Here is a 20487-nt window from a genome sequence, read left to right on the forward strand (position 1 = left end):
CCTTTATCAGAGACAACTTGCTATAAAGATTGCCTCCTAGCTTTCTGCTTTCCTTCTAATCTTGGTTGCATTAGTTTTGTTTGTGCAAAAGCTGTTTTTAATTTAATATAATCAAAATTATCTACTTTACATTTTGTAATACTCTCTAACTTTTGTTTGGTCATGAACCTGTAACTCACTTAACTTCACCTTTAAGAATTGGGACCTATACCACTTGGTGAATATATGTTTAGTATTAATATTACTTCATTGTCTGTGGTACTTTTTAGCAATATGTAGTTTCCTTCCTTATCTCTTTTAATTAGGTCCATTTTTGCTTTTGCTTTGTCTGAAATCAGAATTGCTATCCCTGTTTTTTGTAATTTTTTTTTTTACTTTAGCTGAAGCTTTACTCTGTGTGTCTCTCTCCTTCAAGTGTGTTACTTGTAACAACATATTGTAGGATTCCAGTTCACTCTTCTATCTGTTTCTGTTTTATGGGAGAATTCTATCTTCTATCCACTCTTCTATCTGTTTCTGTTTTATGAGAGAATTCTTCCCATTCACATTCACAATTATAATTACTACCTGTATATTTCCCTCCATCCTACTTTTCCTCCTGCTTGTCCTCTCTCTCCTTTCACCCTTTCCTTTCTCACCAGCATTTTGCTTCTGTCTACTGCCTCCCCAGTCTGCTTTCTCTTCTGTAAGTCCCCCCACTTAATCTCCTCCCCTCCCACTTCCCCATCAGGTAAGATAGATTTCTACATTCAACTGATTGTGTTTATTATTCCCTCTTTGAGCCAATACTTATAAGAGTAAGGGTCAAGCAATGCCCATCACCCACTCTCCCATCTTTTCCTCCACCACTGCTCCTCTTCATGTGAAATAATTTACCCCATTCTATCTCTTCCTTCCTTTTGTATCCAGTGTATTCCTCTTTCTCATCACTTAATTGTTTATTCATGTAATTTCCTCAAATTCACCTTATACCCATACCCTCTGTCTATGTATACTCCTTCTAGCTGTACCATTAGTGGTACAATTTTTAAGAATTGCATCATCTTCCCATGTAGGGATGTAATGAGTTCAGCTTCATTGAACCCTCTGTGTTTTCTTTTTACCTTTTTTTTTAACTTTTTTTAGGCTTCTCTTGTGTCTTGATTGGAGATAAATTTTTTATTTAATTCTGGTCATCTCCTTATGAAAGATTGAAATCTTTCTATTTCATTGAATGACCACTTTTTCCCTTGGAGTATTATGCTTAATTTCACCAGGTAGATGATTGTTGGTTGTAGTCCTAGCTCCTTTGCCTTCCAGAATATCATGTTCCATGATGTCCAATCCTTTAATGTTGCAACTGCTAAATCCTGTGTAATCCTGATTGTGTCTCCCCAATATTTGAATTGTTTCTTTCTGGCCACTTGCAGCATTTTTTCCTTGACCAGATGGTTCTGTAATTTGGCTATGATGTTCCTTGGAGTTTTTATTTTGGGATCTCTTTCATAAGGTGATCAGTGGATTCGTTCAATGTCTATCTTGTCCTTTGGTTCCAGGATGTCAGGGCAGTTTTCCTTGATAATTTCTTGAAAGATGTTGTCCAGGTCCTACTTTTGAGGTGGAGTATTCTCAGGTATTCCAATGATTCTGACATTGCCTCTCCTAGGTCTATTTTCCAGGTCAGTTGTTCTTCCAATGAGGTATTTTATACCTCTTCTTTTTTTTTCTATTTTTTTAATCTTTTGAATTTGTTTGATTGATTCTTGATGTCTCATAGAGTCATTAGTTTCCTTCCACTTTCCCCATTCTAACTTTTAAGGAGTTGTTTTCTTTTTCCAAGTTGTTGATTTTTTGTCATAATTCTCTTGCATCATTCTCACCTCTTTTCCCAATTTTTCTCCTACCTTTCTTATATGATTTTAAGTTCCTTTTTGAGTTCTTCCACGAGTTCTTTCTGAACTTGAGACCGCTTCTCATTTTTTCTTTGGGGTTTTGCCCTTAGGTGTTTTGTCATTGTTGTCCTCTTCTGAGTTGGTATTTTGGTCTTCCCTGTCAGCATAGCTTTCTATGATCAGATTCTTTTTTGTTATTGTTTTATAATTTCTTGATTTCTCATAAAGTCACTAGCTTCCATTTGCTCCATTCTAATTTTTAAGGAATTATTTTCTTCAGTGAGCTTTTGGACCTCCTTTTCCATTTGGTCAATTATGCTTTTTAAGGCATTCTTCTCCTCATTGGCTTTTTGGACCTCTTTTGCCATATGAGTTAGACTATTTTTTAAGGTGTTATTTTCTTCAGTATTTTGGGGGGTCTCCTTAAGCAAGCTGTTGACTCATTTTTCATGTTTTTCTTGCATCACTCTCATTTCTCCTCCCAATTTTTCTTCTACTTCTCTTACTTGCTTTTCAAAATTCTTTTTGAGCTCTTCCATGGCCTGAGACCAATTCATATTTTTCTTGGAGACTTTGGATGTAGGAGTTTTGACTTTGTTTTCTTCTTCTGGTTGTATGTTTTGATCTTCTTTGTCACCAAAGTAAGATTGTATAGTCTGAGGTTTTTCTGCAGTTTGCTCATGTTCTCAGCCAATTACTTCACTTTTTTAACTCTTTGTTAAGTTAATGCTCCACTTCCAGTGTGGAGAGTGCACTGTTCTAAGCTTCAGGGGTTTTGTGCAACTGTTTTCAGAGATACTTCTAGGAGCCTGTAAATTTTCAGTTTTTCCAAGGTGATATGATCAAAGGAGAGGTGTTTACTCCTTTCCTGACCTGTGTTCTGCTCTATGAGTGAACACAAGCACTCTTTTCTGCCTTGGAACTTTGAGAATTCACTTCTCACCACTGCCATAAGCTCTGCCACACCAGCACTCCTCCTCACCCTGGGACTCCCACCCAGGACTGTGACCCAGATCCAAGCACAGGCAAAGAATCTTGCCTCAGTGCCAGCAAAGATATCCCTGTAATCCCCCTCTGAGTAGCTGCTCAATTTCCCCAGTGGGGCGAGAGCTCCAGAAGCAGCTGCTTCCTCTATGGCCACAGCCCCATTGCTGTGCTAGGGCCAGGGCTGGACCATCCTCCTCTCTCACCCAGGTCTGACAGACCTTTCCCACTGACTTTCTAAGTTGTCTTTGGCATTTGTGGTTTGAGACGTCTGGAAATCACCATAGCTGTCTATGATTCAGTCTCCTTGTTATTATTTTTTGCTCATGTTTTTGGGCCTTTTTCCTTTTAAATTTCAGCTCTACACCCAGGTAGAAGGGGCACTGCCTCAGGCTTCTTGTGCCAGTGGCTGCAGACCGTAGCTGTTTAGCCAGTACTGCACTGATGTTGCCCTGAGGCCCACTGGAAACTCTTGTATTGGTTACTGCACTGGTGGGGTGGGGTGGGGGATGACTGGTACTGTTGGAGGCTGTAGGGACCTGGTGCTGACCTGGGGTCCTAGTGGTGGTGACTGATATGTGCTGAGGCCTAGTGGACTGTTTCTGCATTTCCTCAAGGCTACACTGAAGCACATGGGGGTCTGGCTGCTGGAAAATGTCTGTTTGCTTAAGCACCTGTAGGGTTGGCATGTAGCTGTTTGCCCAGGGCTGTGCGGAAGTACTTGGAAGTTTGGCCACTAGAGGATGCCTCTTTGCCTGGGGCTACACTAAAGTACATGGTGGTTCTTGGAGCTGGAGTCTGCAGGTTCCCCTGGCTAGGCCAAGACACATGGAAGTCCTGGTGTTGGTGTTTGCTGCTCCACAGCACTGAGACTCAGGATCTCCTGCTGGTTTGCTCAGGTGGGCCTTGCTGCTGGCTTGCTGGGATGCTTTCTGTCCTGAACTGTGCTCCCCTTTTACCTGAGTCAGATGGACCTTTCTTGCCAATCTCTAAGTTTCTTGTGCTAAAAGATTGTTTCACCCCATCTTTTTGCTGGTTCTGCTACCCCAGGATTTGTTTTGGGACATTATTTTATGGTTGTTGGAGGTGAATATAGGAGAGTTACAGAGATTTATTGCTTACTTTGCCATCTTGGCTCCCAGAACTAGTCTCTTCCCTGTGTTTTAAACCACAATCCAGAAGTCTAAATCATTTTCTGAGACATCACTTTCTGTGCTAGACATCCACTTCTCCAAGCAATTTTCCTCTTCTGTGTCCCTAGCCTTCAATGGGCAACAATGAGTAAAATACAATGTGCTCCTGTGATCTTCTCTTCAGTTTATTGCTCAACATTTTGTCAATGTTTTTAATAATATTCTTTAGGTTCCTTCTGGCAACATCATGGGTGCCCACTAGAACTGGGCAGTAATCATTAGAATTGGATAGTAGTCATCTATATTGAAAAGTCTTGGGAGACTCTGTTATATTTTGAATGTATGTCAAAGAAAGATACAGACCAGACCTTCCTGTTTTTATTATCAAGGTGCAAATTGTTACCTCAATACCCCAAACAGGAATTTACCAACCATTACTTTTTTTGGCTTCTTCCCCTGACTTTAATGTTTTTCATCTGGCTTTTGAAGTTCTAGTATATCATTCTTTGGAGAATGAATAGCTTCTTCATATTCAAAGCATCTAGCTCCCTTCTCTTCAAGAAAAAAATCTTCAACTAAGTTGTTTGGGTTTTTTTAGCTCCAAATGTACAGTTGTCCTTTATCTTCCTTTTCTCCTCTGTATGACACTCTTCCACACACTCCCACCTCTTGACAAGGGCTATCTCCCCTCCTCCACCTCAAATCCCTTTTATTTCCTGCTGAAACCTCACTTCCATGTCCTTCAGAAACTCTTCATTATCCCTAACAACATGGAGAGTGGAGAAGCATTTTTAAGTCCCTTCACCTTCTCTTCCAGAAGACAGAGAAGTAAGCCCACACTTGGAGCATAGTAGTAACTACAGGTTACCAGGTCAGAGTTAATCTTAATTAATGGCACAGTTTCCTTTGCCAAGGGACATCCTCCCATAATGGAGCTCATGCTTAGAATATGATCTGTCAGTGTGACCTAGAAACAAACTCCACCAACTCTCTCTCTTCCAAGATAGGAAAGTAGAGCAGGGCCCTTAAGTGCCTCACAAGCAAAGCTGCCTGCTCTGAGAGTAAGGAGATTGTGGTACCATATGCTGCACTTCAGTGCAATGAATATCTTTTAAATAATCAGGTGAATCTGGCATATGTTGGCACTAATTAGAATTGGAAGGGAAGGCTAGGATTGGGGTGAAAGAAAAATAATAAGAGCAATAGAATAAGCACAATTGGGCTATAGCATACAAGAGCTAATGCACAAGAATTCTAAACTCAAAAGTCTAGGGCATGGGATAACTTGCTTTTGAAATGAAAAATTAGTAAGTTCTTCCTACAGGTAAATAGAACTTGGGGAACATTAAGAGAAATAGGGGGCTGAATTGGCCTTTGGAGATTCTGGGTTTAATAATGAAAGAGGTTCAAAATAAAACAGAAGCTTCAGAAATTTTCCAGGGCTAACCTTCCAACCCATCATTGATTAAGGAGTTATGTGCTTAGCACGGTACACCAACGACTGAGAGAGATACTAAAATCTGTAAGAGGTATGATGTGTGATATTACCACATGTAGTATGTCACATGTGGAGTTTACAAGGTAAGAAGGAAACAAGTATTTATTAAGTACTGCTCTGTATCAGGCACTGTGCTAAATATTATCTCATTTGATCCTCACAACAATTCCAGGCAGTAGATGCTATTATTAATTCAATTTACAATCAAGGAGACTGAGGCAGACAGAGGCTAAGTGACTTTCCCAGGGTCATACAGCTCGTCTAGTAAGTATAGGAACCATAATACATGTATGATGTAATACTGTCTCTTTTGAGTATTTCACTTGAACCTTAATTTAAAGGCAGCTAGGTGTCACAGTGGATGGCGTGCTAGACTTAGAATCAGGAAGACCTAAATTCAGATCCTGACTTAAACACTGCCTATTTGTATGACTTTAGACAAGTCATTTAAACTTTATCAGTCTCAGTTTCCCACTCTGAAAAATGAGAATAACAGCACCTACCTCAGCATTGTTGTGAGAATCAAATTAGACAATATACATACAGCATTTTACAAACTTTTAAGTAGTATATAAATACTAGTTGTTATTAGGTAGTAGATATCTAAAATGCTCTTCCAATTTTTTAGTCTTTTGACACTGTCCTATTTATTGCTCTTATCTCATGGAATCACTGAGTTCTGTTTTCCAGGGAGTCCAGTACTTGGGTAAGTTTTCTACTTTCTGCTCTAAGCTCTTTATTTTCTTTCCATTTGTTTTCCTGAAGAGCTCTTAAAATTTCATTTCTAATTTAATTTTTTAATCTTTCTTCATTTCTTCTAGATGCTCTTCAAGTTCTTGTGGCCAAGCCATTCTTTTCTTCAAACTTCTATGTATACTCATTGTTGAATTACTCCCTTCTGTATTTGCTTCTTGGGTTTCTCAACCTATAGTATATCTTCATTGTAGTCAGAGTGTTCCTCCTTATATAGAGACCTATGAAGGCTGGCTCTTTTTCATATTATTGCTCCAAAAGTACATAGTTAACTACTGGCTCTAACTTTGTCTCCACCTCCCCTGGTGCATTCTCTCAGAGTCTTGCTGCCATCATCTTGTACAATTCTAGACTATATTTTTTTTTTACCTTCTTTGTCATTACTTGATATTTTTGTTGGAGTGTTTGATGGGAGAGTTCAGCTCTTCTAGGACTATCTTAACTGGAAGTTCCAACAATTAATTTTGCCAATAAATGAATATTCCAGATATATGGCTTTTCCAGAAAACTAAAACTTAATATCTGAAACACTGAAACTTTTTTTTTAATAAAACAAATTTTTTTAACAGAAATATTCTTCACACTCAGAAAATATTATAGGAAATAGTCAAGGACTGCTGTAAGCTTCCATGTAAAGAGAGAAAAGTAAGTTGAGTGGTCTGTTCTCTTCACCAAGGACTAAGGAATGAACAGCTCTGCTGTTGTTTCTGTCCCCGTGATGCAGTTCCTTTCCTTTACCAGCTGGGGCAGCTAGGTGGCACGGCGGACAGAATAATTAACCTGAAATCGGTTCAAATCCAGCCTCATATATCATCTCGCTCTGTGACCCAGGGCAGTTAACTTAACCTGTCTGCCTTAATTCTCTTAACTGTAAAAATGGAATAATAATAAGACTTCCCTCCCAGACCTGTTTTAAAGATAAAGTGATATAATATTTGTAAAGCACTTTGCAAATTTTAAAGCTCTATGTAACTGCTAGCTAGTTATTATTAGCTAATAATTATTGTTAGTCATCGGAGAAGAGATTGATTTGCCTCAGCACCTTTCATATAAACACTCATTTCCAACTCAGCAGCCAATCAAAATGCTTTCCTTCCTCATTCAGTATGAATGCTCTGAAGTAGAGAGTAGACCCTCTTCCACATCATTAAACACTTCCAGAAGTAGCCTCATCAATTATGCAGCCTCCCCTATGCATGCTCCAAGGACTAGACCCTCATTGGCAAAATGCAATTCCTATTCAGTTGTTTTGTTTAATTCCTATTGTTGTAACAATATTCTGTACGCTATATTTTTCATTAATAATTTATTTATGGGCAGGTGGGTGGTGCAGTGAATAGAGCACCAGCCCTATAATCAGGATGACTCATCTTCCTGATTTCAAATCTGGCCTCAGACACTTACTAGCTGTGTGACCTTGGCAAGTCACTTAACTTGCTTGCCTTAGTTTCTTCATCTGTAAAATGAGCTGGAGAAGGAAGTGGCAAAGCACTCCAGTATCTCTGCCAGGAAAACCCCAAATGAAGTCACAAAGGGTCAGATACAACAGAAAACTACTGAATAAAACAGTACTAATCATAATTTATATAGCACTCTAGGCTTAGAAAGCATTTTCATTACAATGACTATGAGGTAGTACAAGCATTATTATCCCCACTTTATATTATAACCTATCAGGGTGAAGATGGCTGTAATGTCCTGTTTCCCAGCATCTAATTTGCATCAGACTGACAGAAGCACTTTGCAGTTGATAGCTGGGAAACTCTGGACCCCAGAAGTGCTTTGTGATTATTGCACAAATGTGAATGGAGTCTAAAGCTCTGAGAGAGTAAATGACCTACCCATGATCTGAAAGCAGCTGTTAAATGACTGAGGCAGGACTCAAACTCAGGGATCCTGACTCCAGGTTCCAGCACAACCTCCATTATGCCTCACTATCTTTTGGTACAATAACTGACCTTCTCTCACATTCCATAGTTTAAACCCATGACACATGGATAAAACTAAAGATTGTCATGGGCAATCAAGCAACCAAGAATTGGCTATAAAATTAAGATAAATAAGTTCTACACCACCTCACAAAAAAAAAATAAAGTCCATGATCTTTTATGCAGCTATTTTTGCAAGGCCCAGAAACATTTGTAAAACTCCAATTTCCTTATAAGTTTGTAGCTATTTCAGGAGGTTGAGGTTGCCAGATATATGACTACTGAATAAGTAGAAATACATAGATAATAGAGATAATACCAGCTAACATTTATACATTTCTTATATGTTTGCAATGTGCTTTCCATATATTATCTTATTTGATTCTCACAATTCTATGAGGCAGATGCTATTAGCATCTCCATTTTTGTGCTTAATAAATATTTATTGATTAATTGATTTTATAGATGAGGAAATTGAAGTAAACAGAAGATAGTTGGCTTTTCCAGTTACACACAGCTAGTAAGTATCTAGAGTTTGAATCCAGGTCTTCCTGACTTCAAGTTTAATGCTCTAACCACTACACTATGCTCACTTCAGGTTAACATTTGTGTTAACATTTTAGGGGTGTGGAAAGCTTCCACCCACCTACTACCTAAAAATATCTCCTCTGCTCAGTGAGGGTCTTTGAAATTCCACCATTAGAGATGCCTTCATTCGGGCTAATAAGCATCCTATTTGAAAAATGCAAACAATTCTGGAAGAGGTAATGCACTGTTATTAACAACATCTTGGAATAAATTCATTTACTAGTGTAAGGGAATATCCTTTTCCGATTGTGACTATTTTGCAAATTTAAAGTTTAAAAACAAAAGCAAATATAAGACTTGTATATCTGAAAAACTCTAAGAAAATAAGTACAGTATCCTGTTTACTAGCATCTAATTTGAATATGACTGAAAGGGATACTTGAGAGTTTTGTTTTGATTGTTTTGATTTTTACACAAATGTACATTTCCTGATTATGGCTTTGCCAAGAGAAATGAAGATTGTGTTAATCACTATGAGCTACAAATGAGATTTCTCACCAAAACGACTCAGTTTTAGAGCAGGAAAAGGTTTAAAGAATTTCTGAGCTGATTTACTTTTCCCTGCTTTGCCACTAGCAGGTTGCAAGAGCTGGCTGACTCATGACAAACTTTACAACCCTTCTCTGCACTTCCTCCCAGAAGAACTGAGTGGAAATAGAGACTTAATCTCTCTTTGGTTGACAATGGCTTTCTAGAAGGTAGAACTCCCTCAGTGACTAACCAAATTCTTGGCTAAGGGTCTTTGACCTTTCTAAAAACAAACAAAAACCTCACAGCACTATTTAGCATCAAAGATGAGTGAGCAACTCAGAAGAGGAGTGGCCCAACAAAAGAGCTACCCATCCAACACTGACAACAAATCCTTTTTCTTTTTACCTAAGGAAACAAAATGGCACATGTGTTCCCTGTGTATATGCTTCACTAAAATAATACTTTAAGCTTGTGTCCACTCTCCCTGACAGATATACTTTGCCATGGTAATAGAATGTGCCCCAGGTTTATGGGTACAATGTTATGTCATCATTACTCTTGCTTTACCTTCTTTTAATAAATGCCTTAATTAAGAGTTAATAAAAGCAGCAGGCTGATTTCTTAAATGGAAACACACCATCAGGGACTCAGAAGAAGGCTTTCTACAGTGCTAATACTGAGAAAAAGCCATGATATTCAGAAATAAAGACATTACTTAAGAGAGTGAGAATGGAGACCAGATTTCTTCTAATGTAGCCTAAGCAGGCACATTGAGAGTGGGTTAAAGGGCACCAGAAAAGGATAATATAGGCATTGAGGACAAAATTTTCCTACTTCACAATATGCCATAAGGTAAACACTGTATTTATCTGCCCATGGCATCAAGTTAGGCATCATACAAAATAAGCACAGTTCTCAGCGTGGTCCTTGCCCTTTGAAAAATCAGAGGCTGCCCATGCTGAAAATAGATTTAAGAAAGGTTTAAATTATTTAGTGAATGATATATCCACAAGTTATTGAGGTGTTTGGATTTAATATTTTGTTATTACATCAAAGAATTATCTTCTTACATTCACACAAAACATCCCCATTTGGGTTCAGATGCCTGGGGAGTCTGGGAGGGGTTATTATCAATATAGGATCCAGAAGACAATCAATGAGGTATTGGGGGTAGGATCTGAGAAAAGATTCAGAGAATGGAACTAGATGGTAATAAAGAAGAGAATGGTGAAAAAATGGTAAAGGAATATGAGAAGGGAGAAAAGGGAATTTACTTTAATAAACTGTAGAGTCCCTTCCAAGTCTAAAATCCAATGAGCCTAAGAAGAAATAAGGGAAATTATAGAACCTGAAGGTTTCTGGTGATCCATACTGAACTGGAAGATTCAGAATAAATTTGCTAGACTTGATGGAAAACCAGTCTCTAGGGGACACGGCTAATTCAGGAATTTGGTTTGCTTGACTATTCACATTCGTTATGAGTTCTTTTTTGTTTCCCCAGTTGGGACAACAGAAATGGAAAGGGAAAAATTACTTTTGTTGATTCAAAAAATATATATAATTTTAAAACAACAACAAAAAGGACAACCAATCTCTGATAGAATTAGATTTAAAGCTGGGAAAGTTAGAGATAGTCTAGTCTAGTCCTCTCATTTTACAGGTGAGGGAGCTAAAAGATCATGAACTATGTCATATGAGGACATGCACCAGGAGGAAGTGGCAAAGCTGGGATCTAAATCCAGGGGTGCTATGCTACCTCTAGCCTGAAAAATGAGGGAGGGAGGTAATGACAGCAAAGACAATTTCCTTTGACTGGGTCATTATATCCTGACCTCTCCTAATTGTGCTCCATGAAGCCTAATTGAAAACTGTTTGCAGATCTGAAAAGAATCCTTACACCCCACAATAAGCCACCAAGAATAATTAAGTTCCCCTTTGGTCCTTTTCCCAACATTGGAGAATGATAATCAGGTCTGTAGTACATGTGGTCATAATTACATTTTCTTAAGGCAGCAAGTCTGGGGTCCAGGCCGTACGTGACTGAGAGCCAGTCACTCAGACTCAGCCCATGTATTCCTGGTGGCTGAGTCCACAACCTCAGCTGTGCCATCCCCACCCCCAATACTCCAATCATGGATTAGCAGGGACACAACCAGACCGTACAGAAACTACAAAGACCAGAACTGGGCAATTTATCAACTCCTGCTCCATTGTAATCGAGGGGAAATGTGTTGTGGCTAATGTGTTGCTTTCAAATCAAATCACTTCTCAAAAGCCTCAGAGGCTGAAAAAGGACTTGGATGAGGGACCTTGGTGTAGAAGAGATGAGTCTAGATGGTTTGCCAACACATAACTAGATATCCAGTCTTTTCTGCCAGGGTTAGCAATGCTGGGAAATGGGAGACAGGAAGAGGGGAACAAGGGAAAGGTGTCCCATAAACAGAATTTCCCAGTTTGGGTCAGATCAATTTACACACCCTCTTGTTGCCTCCAACAAAAGAGTAATACTTTGGGGAAAAAATAATTTTATAACTTTAAGTTAAAGTTAAGCACAAAGGGGATCCTCAAGTATTTCACCTTACACAGTAGGCATAGACATTCAATAAATATTTGTTGATTGGCTTGTTGACTAAGAGGAGGGAGCCTCAGAATAAGAATCAGAAAAACAAGCAACCAACAAACATTTTTAACATGACTACCTATTATGTGACTGGAGATTAAAAGATAAAAATAAGACAATCCCTCCCCTCAAAGAGCTTACATTTTCTAGAGAAAGCATGTGCTCATATAAGTAGATACAAAATGTACCCAAAGGAAATACAAAGTATAGCGATGGGGGGATACTGAGGGGGTTGGAGAATGGGATAAATCAGAAGGGTGTTATGTAGGAGATGGTACTTAAAGGTTGATTCTAAGAGGTATGGGTAGACAGCCAGTTAGGCATAAAGGCTAAATTGCCTTATACAAAGGCATAGAGAGTAGGTAGATGGAGGAGGAAGAGTGAATGAGCTAGTTTCACTGGAGGGTAGAGAATGTAAGAGGGAGTCATGTGTGATCACCCTAAACATATAGTCTACAGTCAAATTACAAAGGTCTTTCAAAGCCAGAGGAGTATACATTTTATCCTAGAGGCAATGGGGAGCCATTGAATCTTCTTGATCAGGGGAGTAACATAGTCATACCTAGATCTACCACTTACTGTGCAAGTCACAAACTCAATTTTCTCATCTGTAAAACAGGACAGTAACACCTGACATGACCTCACAGGTAGTAGTGAGTATCAAATGAGAGAATACATATGAAAGTTCTTTAAGATTATCAATCAATTAACCAAGAAACATAAAATGTTTACTATGTGTCAGACCAAAGCAGCTAGATGGCTCAGTGAATAGCCTGCTGAGTCTAGAGTCAGGAAAACCTAAGTTCAAATTCAGTCTCAGATACATATTAGCTGTGTGACCTTGGGCAAGTCATTTAACCTCTATTTGCCTTAATCTACTGGAGAAGGCGAACCTCTCCAGTATCTTTGCCAAGAAAACCCCATGGACAGTGTGGTTCTCAAACTTATGAAGAGTTGGACACAACTAAACAATAATATGTACTGAGCCCTGTGCTGGGTGCCAAGGATGCAAAGACAAAAATGAAATAGCCTCTACCCTCAGTGAGCTTACAATGTGTTTAGGGAAACAATATTTAGGGCAGTGTAATTATTATTAGATGTGTTCCATAATTGAAGAAACTTTCAATGCCTATTCAATGCTTTCAATGCCTATATCTGCTGTGGATGATCTCTAAGAAAATAGGTCAAGGATAACCATTTTCTATTGGAAAGATTTCTGGGAGAGGAATCTGGAGACCTTGGCTCTTCTACTAACTAGCAATATGCCCTCGGAGCCCTTACTTTACCACTCTGTGCCCCAATTTCCTCATCTGCAAAATGAGAGGGTTGAAGCAGATGATCTCTGAGATTTCTTCCTCTATGCTTTAGGTAGAAAAACAATCATTAAGTCCTTCTAATCTCTCTAGGATTCATCAGTAAAATGGAAAGAATAATCCCTGTCTTCCCTCCCTGCAATTTTACAAGGATACTCTAGGTATGACACTGGGGCCCTGCTTTCTGCATTCCTACCTCCCTAAACATAGCAAAAAACAGGCTGGCAAGTCCCCAGGGATGAAAAAGAGATTGTGGAAGGAGAGTGCATCCTCCCTCAGGGAATATGTTGCTAACACCCTCTCAAACCATTAGGAGTAATTGGAGAAATACAATTACTATCTCCCATTAATGCAAGTAATTTCAAATCAAACTATATTATTTGACAGGATTTTAGCTCTGGAATCAGACCAATCCCCATATAGCCTTTTTAAAATTCAGAACTGGAAGAGTGATCTCATGGATTGAGTTAGTTCTTTGAAGCCTGTGCTCCCAAGGAAGGAAGGAAGGAAGAAAGGAAAGAAAGAAGGAAGGAAGGAAGGAAGGAGGGAGGGAGGGAAAAGGCATAAATGACTCATAAGAGCAGAAAGTGTTAGCCCTAACAGAAATATTTGCAATTAACCGGGTTCACAAACCCCACCTCCAAAACTACCCCTTTTCTTTATTTCTGTAGAGTACACCACTGTCCTTCCAGTCACCCAGATTCACATCCTCCAGTCTTTATATCTGAACAGCTGGCAAGTCTTTGTCAATTCTACCCCTACCACACCACCTGCAATTCTCCCCTTCTTTCCTCTCATATCACAATCACCCTAGTTCAGGGCTTCATCACCTCAAGCCTATACTATTGCAATAGTCTACCAACTGATCCCTCTTCTTCAGGTCTCTGCCCTCCCAAATCTATGCTCCACAAAGCTGGGAGGGAAAGGGAACAATAAATGTCACAATATGCTAAGATCTTGACAAATATTATCTTACAGTTGAGAAAAACGAGGCAAACAGAGGGGAAGTAACTTGCCCAGGGTCACCCAGATAGTAAGTGTCTGAGGCTGAATTTGAACTCAAGTTTTCCTGACTCCAGCCCAGCCCTTTATCTACTGTGTCACCTAGCTGCATCTAAAATATTTATTGAATTCCTCAAGCACAGGTCTAAACATGTAACTGTATTGCTGAAAAATCTTCAGAAACTGCCTTTTGACTCTAGTATAAAATGGCATTTAGCACCCTCCACAAGCTAGTCCCAACTTACCACATTTCCTGGATTATTACAGTGCTTCTCTTCACAGGTTCTATGTTCCAGCTATTCCTGATATAGGCAGCTAGGCTGCTCAGTGGTTAGACTGCTGGACCTGGAGTGAAGAAGACCTGAATTCAAATATGACCTCACATGCTCACTAGCTCTGTGACCCTGGGCAAGTCACTTGAATCCTGCCTTGATTTCCACATCTGTAAAATGAGGATAATAATAGCATCTGCTTCCCAGGGTTGTTGTAAGGATAAAATTAGATAAGCACTATATAAATGCTTGCTTTTATAATGAGGAAGATGAAGAGGAGTTATTCTGTGCCTGTAACCAGGGTGCCCCTACACCTAGAATGTTCTCCCACCTCACCTCTGCCTCTAACTCTAACTCTCTCCAAAGTCCAGCTCAAGTGCCACCTTCTAAATGAGGCTTTTCCTCTTCTCCTTAAAGGTTTGTGGCCTCCCCCAAATGACTTTGCAGTTACTTTGTATGTATCTTGTATTTACCTACATTTGAACATTTCCCAGACCCCTCTCCCACAAAAGAATGTAAGGTCCTTGAAGACAAGGTATGTTTCATTTTTGTCTTTGTATTGCCAGCACCTGGAACAAAGCCAGGCACATACAGGCTTAATAAATGCTTTGTTGATTGATCGTTGATTGCTAAAGGCCTTAAATTATGCAGCCTCAATAATGGAATTTCAGGCACCAGCTAAGACTTAGCTGCTAAGTAATGAAGGGGCAGGGTGGGGAGAGGGGAAGAGGTGTAGGGGAGTGGAAAAGGGGACCAGAGCATTCCCAGAATTCCTAAAATCACCCCACATCTGAGATGACCAAGTTCACCTATGTGTCAGGCAGATCTGGTTCCTATGAGAAGGGCAGAGCTATTAGTCAAAAGCAACTTGTTCCCAGTGTTTTCAATAGGAAGACTTTCCATTCAGTGGTAATTAATTAGTGTTCTGTCCTCCTATGGCCCCTATTTGCTACTGAGAGATCAAATGATTTCCTGGGACTTTGATCTTCCTTTTCTGCCCAGCAGTTGGGAGTGGATACACAGGCCATAGTCACTAACCTCTTCTGGCTGATGATGATTGGAATGTAATTCAATTGGATCTCTTCAGCATCTCAGAATAAAGCCAGCAATTTGCAGCATGCCCTGGAACAAGACCACTGGAACTTTTAAGCTGTGTTTTGAATGGTATAAAGCTGAGGCTTTGCATATAGTCCCAGAACCTTCAAATGATCCTTCCTTAAAGGGATCTTTAATACAAGATCTGTTCTTCCTTCCCCTTTCACCTCAGAGATATCCATTCATATCCTACTACTGAGGCCAAGGAGGACACTCAAATCTCCATTTTATAGTTGAAGAAACCTCGTTGAGGCAGTAGCATGTGGTACTAACCTCTTAGGATGGAACAAAGCAGTTGGTGAGCTGACATCAAACTATTTTTAAGATGTATGACAAATATTTCTCCATGTCTTCTCTGTTAGATGTATATTTTTAAATTTTTTTAAAATTTATTTTATCTTAATTTATGGAATAAAACAAACAATTCCATAATATGGTATAATAAAAAAGATTATTGCACATGAAACTTCATATCTATTATGTATAACTTGTTATTCTTTTTAAATATATAAAAGTTATCATGTAAATTTCTTTTTTTTCTTTTCTCCCCCACCCCACCCTAGAGATGGCTACCATTAGATAAAAACAGATATAGATGTAAAATTATTCTATACATATTTCTATTTATCAGTTCTTTCTGTGGATATAGATAGCGCCTTTCTTCATGTCTTTTATAGTTAATTTTGGTATTTATAATAATCAAAATTACTTATTTATCCAAAGTCATTCTTAAAACAATATTGCTGTTACTGTATACAATGTTCTCTTGGTTCTGCTTATTTCACTCTTCATTATTTTGTGCAAGTCTTTCCATGTTTTTCTAAGATCACCCATATTGTTTCTATTAGATGTATATTTTAGAGTACCTTGGATTGACTGAGATATGAACTAATTTATAGGTTTATATATAAATATCCAAGTATCCCGGGGTTACAGTGCTGGACTTCAGTCAGGAAGACTTGAGTTTGAATCTTGACCCAGAAGCTTAACTAGCTGTATGACCTTAGGCAATTCTCATAACTTCTCTAAGCCTCCGTTTCCCAGTTTGAAAAATGAGGACAATAATAGCAACTACCTCACAGGGTTATTTGTAAGGATCAAATAAGATAACATATGTAAGATACTTTACAAACATATGTGTGTATTAACTATCATTAAGGGAAAGATGGGGAGGGGGAGGAAAGGTTAGGGAAAAGAATAAGTATATATATAAAAAAAGAATAAGTATCTAGCACATACTATGCTAAGCACTTTTACAAATATTATTTAATTTGATTCTCAAAGCAACCCTTTGAAACAGGTGCTATTGTTATACCCCTGTTATACAAGGGAAACCAGAAGTTAAGTGACTTTTCCTGGGTCACACAGTTAGTAAGTTTCTGAGGATGAATTTGAACTCAGGTCTTCCTAAGTCCAGGCCCCATGCTCTATCCACTGTTCTTCCATCTGCCATCATCATCATAATCAATTCAATTTACCTTCTAACATAGTAATTCAAGTTATTCTGGGATGCAACATCTACTTGACTGAAGTTTGAGGAATTTGGGAGTACAAGCTATATTCAGCTGGGTAGATAACAAATCAATTTAATATAGCTTGGATCTCCAAATCAAGGCAGCTAGGTGGCACCAAGAGCACCAACACAAAGATTTGAGTTCAAATTTGACCTCAGACATTTTCTAACTGTGTGACCCTGGACAAGTCACTTAATGCCTCAGTTTGCCTCAGTTTCCTCACCCGTAAAATGAGCGGGAAAAGGAAATGGCAAACCACTCCAGTATCTTTGCCAAGAAAACCCTAAATGGGGTCATGAAGTATCAGACACAACTGAATGACAACAAAATAATAAGTCCTCAGCTTTGCCACAGAATTCAGCCTAGCACGGTCTAGCACCCAAGTCTGACTTTGCTAGTTCCAATCTATTTCCCCCTCATCTAGACCAGTTGTGTCAAACTCAAATGAAAACAGGAGGTGTACATAAGGAACCCTGCACTGAGGTAGAAAACCACATAGTACCATTTTCTATATTCTATTGTATTTTTATTCATTTTGTTAAATACTTCCCAATTACATTTTAATTTGGCTCAGTCCACACTTGGGAATTTGACACTCTGATCTAGACTGTTTTTTGATCTTTGGTTTTGTTGGGGCTTTTTTTGTTTGTTTTTGTTTTTTGCTTTTTGGTGAGGTATTTGGGGTTAAGTGACTTGCCCAGGGTCACACAGCTAGTAAGTATCATGTGTCTGAGGTCAGATTTGAACTGAGGTCTTGACTCCAAGGCTGGAGCTCTATCTATTGTGCCACCTAGCTGCCCCTAGACTGTTTTTTAATCTTATTTCTTGGGGGTATAGAGGATACTAATTTCACAATGAGTCAGAATTCAGTGAGAAAAACAAAACTATGATGACAGGTATCTACAAGCCAGAGAATCAGTGTTTCAGGGAAGGACATGTGATTCAAGAAACCATGATTTGTCATAACAAGGAAAGAGAACAGATTCATTCAATGAAAAAGAAATTTAAGAGAGTCATTAAAAACTAGAGTGAGTACAAGAGAGGCTGAGGGTGTAGTTGCTTGTGGAATTAAGTCCAAGTCTTAAAAAAAATACATAAATATATACATATGAAAATAAAAATACATATAATTACCATTTATATCCTACTTTAGGGATTTCAAAGTGCTTTACATTCAGTATCTTAACTGGTCCTCACATTTTACAGATGAGGAAACTGAGGCTGAGAGAGGTTAACAGGATCACTCAACAGGAAATGTGTGAGGCAGGATTTGAACTCATCTCCCTGACTCAAGGTCCAGTGATCCACCAAACCACTTAGCTGCCTCAGTGAGACAAAGATATGATTCTTTCTTGTGGAGATTATCTTCATTAGGAAAAGGATGGGCTGGTCAAAGGGCTTGGAAACACAAAAATCAACCAGCTCAGGGTGCAGGATGGTGTGGAAAAAGTAATTTCAAACTGAAACCCGTGACTGGACCTGGAGGGCAACTAAAAAAGACCTAGAACCCCCAATTTTTTGTCAGAAGATAAATTGAATTTATTAACTATATCAATAAATGTGAATATTTGAATAGAACAGGAATAAAAACATCATTATGCTACTTATAAGAAAAAATGTTTAGTGCAAATATACATAGCTAAATCAAGGTAGAGGAGGTTGGTTTTTCTTTCCATTATGAATATTCTGATTATGCATGAGAGAGAGACACACAGAGAAAACTCCAACATGCATTACATTTCTCTGTATTATCTCTGGTATGAATACTGACTTTTCTTCCATCTGCTGGCAAACAGGCCCAGACACCATCTAGAAGTGCCTGGAGGACCTGGTGAGATTTGATGCCCACCAGGACTTAGTTTTCCCCCAACCTTTCAGCCAATAGCCCATTTTCTTTTCCCTTCCTTTTGAAACCCTGAAGCCCCATGCCCTCCCAAAAAGAACCTAGACTAACCTCTGCACTTTGGCTCTCAGAACCACTTCCCTATTCCTAATGGTGATGGGCAGACCTTTTGGAGTAGATAATTGATGGTGAAATTGTCAAAGACTGACTGTGGACCCCAGGATCACAGTAGAAAAAAAGAATCCCTATCATGAGGAAAGTTCTTTATATGTGACATCTCATTTGATCCTAACAACAGCCCTGTGAGGTAGGTACTATTAATATCCCCATTTTACAAATGAGGAGAATGAGGCAGATTAAGTGACTTGTACACACAACTAGTAAGAGGCTAAAGCAGGATTTGAACACTGCTGTTCCTGTCCATTGCTCTATTCACTATACCAGCCAGCAGGGGGAAAAAAAAAGAAAGAAAACAATGATTCTCAAAGTCATTTTAAGTGACCATGCATTTCCTTTCCACCTCCAATCTATTGCACTCTTTCTGTGATTTACAACGATGCCAGATAAGCATATGGTGTTTTCCTAAGGGTATAGACACATTTCATCTAATTATGAGTCCCAATAATGCACCAAGAGTTAGACCATCATTGTCAAGTCCACACACGTACAGGGTTGGTGCACATGAGCATGCAGTCCTCTACAATATGTGCAGGGATTGCCAAGTTCCACAACACTAAACAAACTCTGATTCCAAGGAAGTCTATGAAACTCAAGGAGATGAGCGTAGTATTAATGAAGTTCATCCCACCCCATTCAAATTTTACCCAAGTAAACATAGCTAGCATTGTCACTTAAACTGGTTGTCTCTGTAAGTATGCTGAGAATCATTTTATGAAAACAAAACAATTCAGGACATATGACCATGAATACCATGTCCCTGGGATTTGATTGGATCATCACAGGGATAGATTTGGACCTGTGCTTCCATTGGTATGAGTGCTCAGCTGAGGAAAACCCCTTTACCATGTGGATCAACATGTTTCTCTGCCTCTTCTCTGCCTACTCTGCCCAACACTCTGCCTTAAAGAGCTGTCTTTAAAAAAAAGAGCTGCCTAGAGCACTGAGAGATGAAGAAACTTTCCCAGGGTCACATACTTAGTAGATATAAGAGGCAAGCCTTGAACCCAGACCTTCCTAGCTCTGATACCAGCTCTGAGACCAATACACCACCCTGCCTCTCATCACAGGATTATATATTCATAATTGTTAAGGGTCCATAGAGATCATCTGATCAAATATCTTCATTTTGAGGATTAGGCAGGATTAGTAGTATAAAGCAGGCTCTGACCATCCCATGGAGACCTCAGAAGAAATCTCAGTGATTCCTCAATAGAATCTATATGGATTAGTCTGCTTGAGACTTGGATGATATTGCTGTCATGATTTTAAATTCTTGAGAGAAGATGCTGACATGTCAAAGGAGAGCACTAAACAGGCCACCAGATCTCGAGAACATGTTGGAGAAAATGACCTATGTTGGCAAAATGAAAAAAGATTTGTACTATCTCCAGCATCCTTACTAAACTAGCTCATATTTGGAGA

This window comes from Vombatus ursinus, unplaced genomic scaffold (assembly GCF_900497805.2).
Source record: "Vombatus ursinus unplaced genomic scaffold, bare-nosed wombat genome assembly UNPS02014807.1, whole genome shotgun sequence".
Lineage (NCBI taxonomy): Eukaryota > Metazoa > Chordata > Mammalia > Diprotodontia > Vombatidae > Vombatus > Vombatus ursinus.